At 43.0% G+C, this 9,938-nt stretch overlaps 1 long non-coding RNA gene and 1 pseudogene across 2 annotated transcripts; one reads left to right on the forward strand and one right to left on the reverse strand.

Moving 5' to 3' along the window:
- The first annotated feature begins 3,126 nt into the window (after nt 1–3,126).
- Nucleotides 3,127–3,657, forward strand: LOC116094006 (annotated as a pseudogene). Its single transcript, XR_004119922.1, has one exon. The product of XR_004119922.1 is annotated as an interferon-induced transmembrane protein 1 pseudogene (transcript).
- Nucleotides 3,658–5,789: 2,132 nt separating this feature from the next.
- Nucleotides 5,790–9,455, reverse strand: LOC116094007. Its single transcript, XR_004119923.1, has 2 exons — nt 9,273–9,455; nt 5,790–5,934 (listed from the first exon to the last, which is right to left on the reverse strand). It is a non-coding gene; the product is annotated as an uncharacterized LOC116094007 (long non-coding RNA).
- Nucleotides 9,456–9,938: the final 483 nt, after the last annotated feature.

Genomic DNA, 9,938 nt, shown 5'->3' on the forward strand with positions numbered 1-9,938 from the left:
TTTTGGAGGGGAAATTGGGAATGGAGAAATTCGCATGTAAATAAAGAAAATATCTAAAATTAAAAAAAGAAAGAAAGAAAAAAAATTAAAATACAGACCTCTAATAATGTTTAATATATAGATGATGATTATAGCTGATGACAATATCATACTCTTGAAGAATGATGACAGCAGATGCCATGTGTCCTCACCACAGAGTTGATGTCTACACGACACAACAAACACAACTGCTCCACAAAGCATACATGTTTCAAAATGTCACGTTCTGCAAGATGAACACATTACATGTAATTTTGCAAGTCCATTTTTAAAATAAAAAAAACTTAAATTTTTAAACAGAGTATATGTTCGGCTAAAAACATGTCTTCCCAAATGTTCAAGTGGACCGGGTGCATACTTCAGTGGTAGAGGCCTTGCTTATCATGCGCAAGGACCTAGGTTCAATTCCTAGCACCAGAGTTAAAGGGATCCTTAAGAGCTTTTCGTGAGTGGTGGGTAGTGCATATATTTGAAGTTATTTTATATATATACATGTCTGTGGATACAAGTGAGTTTTCCAAATTATTGAAGTTAAATAATAACAACAACAACAACAACAACAACAACAACAACAACAATAATAATAATAATAATAATAATAATAATAATAATAATAATAATAGCAAAAGTGACTGTTTTAGCCTGTTATTCAGTCATAGGGAGAGGCAAGCCCAACATAATGATGTCTGACTTCAGAAAGGTGAGAGTACTGCAGGCAAAAAAGTGTTTTCTGTACTCAGAGGGCCAACCCACGAACTAACCCACTAATAGATGAAACATTAGTTTAAAACTCTTTATTAAGCAGTGGGCTCACCTTGGAAATCAGAGAGAATGGACCTTTGAAGAAATGAGCAGAGCCAGGAGGTTTTTGTGATTAAACATTACCACATAATTTGTCTTAAAGGCGTTTCCTTTTTAAAATGTCAAGATAATTATATGTTAAATATTATCTTAATAAGCCCTAGAAATTCAGGTTTTAATTATACAAACTTAGGAAACATGAGCTCCTAGCCTCACACCTCTTGCCTCTGGTACCATGGAATTGTGGGGGTTACCTGGTTACAGGCTAGCGGGCAGCGTGACATTTGCTTGGAAATGATATAGGATAATCTCATGATAAGTAACTGTGCTTTTTCCATTGTGCTTCTCCTGTAAGGCCATAAATAAGTAGAACTGTGCTCCCTTGATTTATGTTTATAACTATTATGATGATGATTTATTTCAGGTTGAGTGCTGACAGTGTACTGAGTGCTACACCAGGCTCATAAGAAGAAATGGCTATGCCCCGGAGGCTAACATACCAAGACAAACACTTCAGCCATAAAACACACCAGCCAAGGGATGCTTACTCTCAGCAGAGCAATGCTTCTCCAGGTTTATATGTAGGTGGAAAAAAAACCTTCTCCTTCTCAAGGAAAGAGGTTAATGGTCTTTGAAAGTCTTTGGGGCCAGTTCCAATAAAGATTTCAGATAAGGGTAGAAAAACCCAAAAGTGGGTGCTCTGAGAGCGCTGAGAAGATGGTGGGTGATGGAGGGTCTCCAGGAAGCAAGCATAGTGCTGAGTTCAGTGTTGCAGTTATAAGATGAATTATAAGATGGCCCTACAAGGTCAAAATATCTGATTCAAGTTAGATAGAAAAGAGTTACTTCAGCCTCACAGCAGGTTAAACCCTTTTGGAAATAATACAGAATGAGAACATTTAACAGTTTAAACTGGTGCTTCAAAATGCATACCTCCCTGAGCACTTGCTTTTTTTAATTCTTGGGGATATTATTTGACAAAAACAAAGTCATACTTGTGGACAAATGAGTTTGAAAAGTACTGTTAAAAGGGTCTCCAGTAGGGAACTTATGATTGATTTTGGGGGGGGGGGAGTGGTGTTTGGTTTTTCGAGACCAGGTTTCTCTGTATATCCCTGGCTGTCCTGGAACTCACTCTGTAGGCCAGGCTGGCCTCAAACTCAAAAATCCGCCTGCCTCTGCCTCCCAAGTGCTGGGATTATAGGCATGTGCTACCACCACCCGGCTATGATTGATATTTAACTAAGTCGACACCCTATCAAATTGCCTTTGAAAGAGTGATGCTTGTACACATAGACAAAAGCTGCCCTCAGCCTCCCTCAGAGAGTGTTTAAAATGTTCAGTGGCCAATGAATGCTGAGATGCTGAGTATAAGTGACAATTGTGAGTTCAGCCAAAGACAGGACATTTACACCACACCCTCTAAGGCACAAGAAACATTGCAAAAGAGGAAGTGGTGGTGGTGGTGGGGGGGTGTTGTAAAAGCTGGAAGATAGGGTGAAGGGTTGTAAAAATGTCCTATTTTGAAGGGATACAGTCATTGCTATCATTAACTCACAACTGTGCTCACCTGCTCTGCCACACAAGGTCAGTCCCATCACCAACCAGTCATGGGAGGTGGTCAGGGCTCACAAGGTCCTTTGCTTTACTACTGAACTATTTTACATACTGACAAATTCTAGGAGAGGAAAAGTCACTGTCTTTAGTTGTGTACCCATTGTTAATCACACTGGTGATCAACCATCAATCCATCAAATTATTCCCACAGACATACAGACAGTCCTAAATAAACCCAGTAGGTCACCACCTTAGTTACTTTTCTATTGCTGTGAAGAGACCCCATACCAAGGCAACTTATTAAAGAAAGCATCTAATTGAGGGATAGCTTACAGTGTCTGAGGATGAGTACATGACAATCGTGGTGGAGAGCATGACAGCAAGCAGGCATGGTGCTGGAGCAGGAACTGAGAGCTCACACAAATTGGTAGCAAAGAGTGAAATGCTGGGCCTGGAGTCTACTTCTGAAACCTCAAAGCCAGTGGCACACCTCCTCCAAGGCCACCTCTTCATCCTTCCTAAAAGAGTTCCACCAAGCATTCAAATATACGTACCTACAGAGGCCATTCTCATTCGAACCACCATGGTGACAAAACAAAATCAATAGACAAGAACATGAGAGAGATTTGTGGGGAGGAGGGGATGAAAGGAGCAGTAAGAAGATGGAAAAGCATGGAAGCTGGGAGTGAGACTAGCCAGTGTGTGCTGTATAAATGTGTGAAATTGCTTATTCACAACTCTTCCAGCCTCAAAAGCCAAGAGATGCCTAAGGAGCAGCAAGAGGTGGTTGTAGTAGGGGGACCCTACATCTCAACTTCTGCGACAACCACCACAATCAACATGCCTAAGATCTCCATGCCTGACCATGTGGTCTGGTCCCTGTTCAATACAATCTTCATGAACTTCTTCTCCCTGGACTTCACAGTGTATGCCTACTCTGTGAAGTCTAGGGACAGGAAGATGGTGGGTGATACGACTAGGGCCCAGGCCTATGCCTCCACTGCCAGGTGCCTGAACATCAGTTCCCTGATCTTCACCATCCTCATGGCCATCATCTTCATCATTATCTACATCACTAAAAAATAGCCATCTTGCAGCATCTCACAATAGATAACAGATTCTGGGGCCCTCTAGGCTTGCGGTGTGTTCCATTGTCTATTGCTGCCCCAAACCTTAGTCTTAGTCGTGACCCCATACATATGCAAATGTTACACTCACATATCTGTCCATAGTGGATTCAATAAAGTGCATGTGCTGTGAAAAAAAGTGTGTGAAATTATCTAACAATAAATAATAAGAAGAAACAGGAGGATCTCTAATGCAGGGGTTGAGAGAGGCATCAAGGGAGCCATAAAGGTTGTCATCCTCTAAGTTCAATCACAGAACAGTTCGAGGAAGCTCTTCACAGGACATTTCTAGGATACTCACAGTGGAAACCACAAAGTTGATTTGCCAAGAGGATGAACTGAACTTCCAAACTGCCTTAACCATGGTGGCTTGGGAAAGTTGTTTTCCCCTATCGTAACCCTTGTAACAAAACGTTGGACTTTGCTGTTCCCGCAAGCTGAGCAAGTCCCAACTTCCCTCTTCTAACTCCCTCACCTTCTAAGCACTGAAGGAGCAGGAAAGTAAAGTAATGGGAAATAAATGAGTCTACACATCTGTGGTAGCCTGCTTCCTGGATGCGCCCCCTTGATTCCTGCTGCCTGGTTTTCCTGCCCTGGGATATTTTCCTCCAACAATAAATAGAGCTAACCCTGTGGGCCTGACAGAGTGTGACTGCCAAGGTCATGAGCAGCATAGAAGCTTCTACCTTGCTGTGTTGGATGGCTTGCACTGGGGAGAGCCAGCTGCCATGTTGTGAGACCGCTAAGCGACCCATGGAGGGATGCGTGCAGTAATGAATGCAGTACCTACAGACACTCCAGTGAGTCTTTTTGGAAACATCACGTGAAGTCTTCAGATAAACTCCGCCAACATCGTGACTACAGCCCCAGATCTGTGCCAGGGCCACCACAAAAGCTCCAAATTTCTGACTCACGAAAACCACATAGGATAGTGTGTGCTTACTACTGTAAGCCATGTTAAAGGAAATTTGTCCATAGGTCTCATGAAGGCATCAGGATCTAAAAAGGCTGTGAACTAAGGGAGATGGCAGACTGATGTGTGTAACTGAGCAGTAGGGGAGCATTATGTCTGAGCTGTGAATTTGGGAGTGGGTAGAAGAGGATGGAGAGAAAAGACAGTACTATTTGGGGTTCTTTTTGCCTGGAAAACAATTCACTGGTTGGTTTCCATCACTCTAACAAAATACCTGAGATAATTAACTTATAAAGAAAAAAAAAAGGCTCACCATTTTTGAGGCTCCAGTCCATGGTCGACTGGCCTTGCTGCTTTAAGCCTATACTAAGGCAGAAATTAGATCATGGTGGGAGGATGTGGCTGAGTAAAGAGGTTCCAGCATCCCCTCATGACGCCACCCCAAGGACAAAGCCTTTAACGCATAGGCTTGAAGGCGGAGGAATAAGCAAACTAAAGCATAGTTCCCGGTAAGGACCTTTGGAAAATATGTGTCTATCTATACAGCTGAAACTAGACCTCTGGATGGAGATGTGAGCCCTAAGAAAAGTAAGCCAAGTCTTTTGTGGCCATAGATCTGACCCAAAAGCATGGAGGCATAAGCGTGTACCAACCTACTTCTGTAATGTTTTCATTTATGGTGACAGTCCTTAAAGAACTCTGTACAAGGAAGTTGGAATTATTTTCTCCCATTGAACAAATCCAGAAATAGCCCATGACCAATGATCCATTACAGCTGCCAATAGAAATAAGTTTACTTGAAACTCTGCAACAGACTCAATACACAGTCTTGCCCCTGGAAAGGCACGTAGCAGTAATCAGTATTCCTCCCCAGGCCCGGACCTGCTGGATAATTACAATTAAGCTTCGATGGATTAGCTGCTACAAGGACAGTAGAGAGGGAAAGGGACGTTCCACCTCTACTTTTTCTTTTGCAGCAAATTTTAGGCATGTGGGTTGGTTAGGTTTGGTTTTGATTTTCTTCTCCTCAAAAAAAAAAAGTTATTTTCAATTAATTTAGAAGCACATCAAGAAAGACCGCACGTTGTGCTTGGTGGCAGAATGAATAAGGTTCAGAGTGACTCTCTTCACTGTGTTAGAAATTCAAGGGTCACTCGCATTACTTCCAGAGCCTCTAGTTTACATTTCTCAATTAAGAGATAATCAGGGTGTCATTATGAGTAAAAACTGTTGGAATGACCTTCTGGCTGTCTATTTTAGCCAGCAAATCTGTGGGGAGGGCTTGATGGAACACATGACAAGAGAACAAGGCAAGTTATAGCCATGATAAATAAGGACAATTATCACACTTATTATCTGATAAATAATTTATTGTGAGTTGCCATTAATCCATCCCACACTGCCTCCTGGATGAAAGCGCAGCCCAAAGAGTGGCTTCTCCAGCGTTTCCTGACATGTCAGAAACTCTTGCCTGCAAAGCACAGAGGAGGCGTGTACCTGGAATAGAAAGAGCTGTCATTGCACACTTGATCATTTTAATCGATGCAGGTAAATTATGCCCCATAATAAATGGTAAGTCAGTACTTCTCACTGACTTTTAAAAGGGGAATCTTCAAGAAGCCATTTGAAGGGAAGCCGCAGCCCAGCACTTGGAGTTCTTCTCTGTTTCAAATCCTGTCATCCATTCTCACTAAAAGGCATTAGCCTGTGCATTTTAGTCAACACCTGAAGCATGTCCCTACAGAGAATATGTCCTCTTACGATAGGCTAATTAAATTCTTCACAGAACTCTAGAAGTTCAGTTGTTGAGGATTGGCTGAATTTGTAAACCTGACTATAAATGCGAGAGCACTGTAGCAGCTGCTGAGTCTTTTAACTCTCTTGGCTCTTCATAGTCCTCCTAGGCATGAGCATAGTAGGTTCAACTCTGGGGCTGGATGAGTAAAGCAGACATGTCCTTTGGATGCATGGGTCATATTTCGGACTTCAATTGTTGATTAATTTAATATTGGCCATACTGCTCAAAAAGAGACGCCACCTCTCTTTTTTTGTAAACTTTGTTCTTTTTCAAAAGTAGAGTTTGGGGTAAATCATTTGGTTTTTCTGTTGCCTCTTATGCCAAGGAAATAATTCCTTGTCTAATGTTCCTGTCTGGTCTCCTTTTCCCTTGACATCTCTAGCCACTGCTTTGTTTTTCTATACTTAGCCATCCTACCAATGAGCCTGCCCTCATTTCACAGGCTCCGGGAAACACAGTAATCAGTAGAACGTTAGTACAGAGGCAGAAATCCATATATTCCTATCAGAAAACACAAGCTGAAATTATATGTTGTGGGCTTCCCTGCAAGGGAAAAATACTTTAGAAGCACTGTTGGGAATGGGATTATACAAGAGTGTGAGCAATTTGACCAGGAAGTTCTTCCTTATAGCTACCCACATTCCTCCAGCTATAACAGAAACCCATTTAAATTTGCTTTTGAGATGTAAAGGTCCACTGGTCTCGTTTATTCTGGGGGCACGCTAATGAGGAAAAGGTACGATGGGTCTCTACCATCAGTATTTCCACAGAAATATGGAGCCAGCAAATGGCTTGTTGACCAGTGTCCCTCACTCGGTGTGCCTGTCAGCTATTGTCACTGTGATTAAGACCTAGCCAAGCCAACTTAGAGAAAGGTATGTTTAAGCTCATCTTTTCAGAGGTATATTCTTCAGGGTTCTCTAGAGAACCAGAACCAACAGGATGAAGAAAAGAATGTAGTAAGCCAACAAGGATTAAAGCATCAATAGCTGCCCCCCACTTGAGGCTGAAAACCCACTAGTTGAGTGGTCAGTGTAGCCCCACAGTGGCTGGCTCTAGGAAGCCTGACATCTAGGCTCCCCTCACTAGGGAGACTGACACCCTAGTGGTTGCATAGTCTTACAAGGCTGGGTGCTCCACAGCTAGAGCAGAAAAGCCGGGAGAGCTTTTTCTCCTGGAGATCTGCTAGTCTTGGTCTATAATGGAAGACCAGAGACCCTGGTCCTTGATATCCATCAGTGAAGAAATCAGCAGCAGCAGCAATGGGGTAAATCCACCTGAGAGACTGGAGGGAAAGCCAAGCAAGCAAACAGTAAGTGTCTCTCCTTCCATTGTGCTCTTTTTGTCTGGGCTGCTAGCAGAAGGTGACCCCCCCCCCATCAGGATGGATCTTCCCATATCAACTAAGCAATCAAGACAGCCCTTCCATTAAACCTGGGGCTCAGGTGATTCAAGTTTGTGGCAAGTAGACATTAAAACCAAGCATAGTTAAAGATGTGTCAATTCACTGTGGGCCAGTGGTCAAGCAGAGAGCATCATAACAGAGAGCAGCCGCTCAGCTCGCAGTGGCCAGGAAACAGAGACAGAAAGAAGGGGCCAGGGATGAGATCTACTACCTCAAGGATGTGGCATACCTCTCCAGCCAGGACCTACCTCCTAACAGCTCATTCATCAATGAATTAGTGCACTGAGTGAGTGGCAGCCTTTGTAAACCAATCTCCACTCAACAAGGAAGTCACCAGATGAGGATCAAGTTTTCAACTAATAAGCCTTTTGAGGGACACTTCAAATCCAAACCGTACCACTCACAGTTGAAAGATCTTTTATCTGCTATCGGGGAATAAGCAAGGATCAATATCATGGTCCCCAGATAACAGCCCTGAGAGACCCCAGCCTCACATATCTTATGGAGCACAGCAAGAGAATGAAAGGGCTCTCTGTGGCAATGTAATTTTAAGAGATGGGCAGGACCCTACAACACACGTGGTTTATCTACGGAACTGCTCTAACACATCGTATGCATGCCACAGAATATCTGAGTGAAAAACCATGACTGGTCCAAGAAAGATCATTCAAATGAGTGCAGCTGAAGGACTGTACCATGTAGCAGTGAATATTTTTATGTCATTAACATAAGAATTCAGGGAAAGAAAATCTTTTCTTTCTCCTGTGCCCCTCCTCACCACATCTGACTATAGTATGATCAGACAACACACATACATTTCTGCATTGAGAAACAACCAAAATTTCATATACATTTGTTACAGGTGTATTCCCCTTTCTCAAGGATAATTCCCTCTGAAACCCATTATCCAGCTCTTGCCTTCTAGAAGCTCCGTGGAATTCTGTTAAGGAGCACCAGATTAACAAGGTTTAGCAGAAGGGCGAGTATTCGCCTTGAAGCAAATCCAGGATGGTCCTTCTGCCAAGAGGCTTGAGACGAAGGCCTCCGGCACTTCCCACCAAGAACAAAGCTTACAACCCAGAGAATTCCAGACACCCTTGGGGCCCTTGCACCTCGGCACCTGTGCTTTGGATCTAAGCAAACAGAAAACTAAAAGAGAGGACGAATCACCACTAAATCTCTTAGGCGTCCATCCACAGATACGAGGAGCCAAGGGAAATAACCAGGAAGGCCTTGAAGTGATGCTACCAGAAGGGAATTATGAGCTGGTTGGCATCGGGGAAGCTGTTGGGATAAATCAAGTGAGTGAAATGTCAATACTGAGGAATGCAATCTGTGAGGAGAGGACAAAGGGGTGGGAAAGGAGGACTTGCGCTATAGATCAACGAGAGTGGGACTTGCAAGGAAATACAGATGGATGATAAGGGAAGTGGCAGTGTTGACGCTTTATGAGCTAAGGTAGAAGAAATATATGAAATAAAGGGGAATTAGCAGCAGGTGTCCTCCGTGCACTACTAAATCAGGATGAACTCACTGATAAATTACCATACGGGGGTTTAGGGAACAGATACCATGTCCCCATAAATAAATAAAATGTATCATGCAGTATAAATCTCAATGCCCGAGGCTCACCTCCCCTGTGGCTCCTTCTGAAATGGCCTGAGGTTCTAAGAGTCCCCCTCCATCTTTTCTTCCTTCTGACTCTCAAATAAGTATGGTCACTTAGACCCCTGTTTAACTTCTTGCTGTTGAGTGAGTGAATGACGATATTCTTGGTTTAGGTCCCTCAGGTCCCAGAGGCAGACTCTGACCTCTCTGGGGTTTAAAGACACAATATAAATAAACCAAACATAACTAAATGCTAAGTGACAAGATCACAAAACTCTGCTACTCGAGATTTCAATTACAGAGACATTGTTTAAGGGATAATAAAAAGGAGCAAACTGCAGGTCATCCGGGGATTTTTAGAGCAGCGTCGTTCTTGGTGCCTTGCTTCATAAAGTGGAAAGGGCAGCTGGAGGTGAGGTAATTTGGGCCTGCTCAGGACTCATAAGGAAAAAACAATCAGGAATCTTGAGGTGAAGGGCACTTGGGAGCATGACCTGATTCCATTTGCTATGCCTGACTTGTGCAACGTCTCATAGATACACAAAATAAGAAAGAAAAAAAAAATGGTGAACCCATACGAGGGAAAGTTAAAACTCACGGGGTGGGAGAAAATCGGTGGCACAAAATTACACTGTGAAATGTTGTTCTCTAAAGGGCTTAAACAAGGAGTGTGATAAATGCTATTGCTCT

Source organism: Mastomys coucha, unplaced genomic scaffold (assembly GCF_008632895.1).
Source record: "Mastomys coucha isolate ucsf_1 unplaced genomic scaffold, UCSF_Mcou_1 pScaffold16, whole genome shotgun sequence".
Taxonomy (NCBI): Eukaryota; Metazoa; Chordata; class Mammalia; order Rodentia; family Muridae; genus Mastomys; species Mastomys coucha.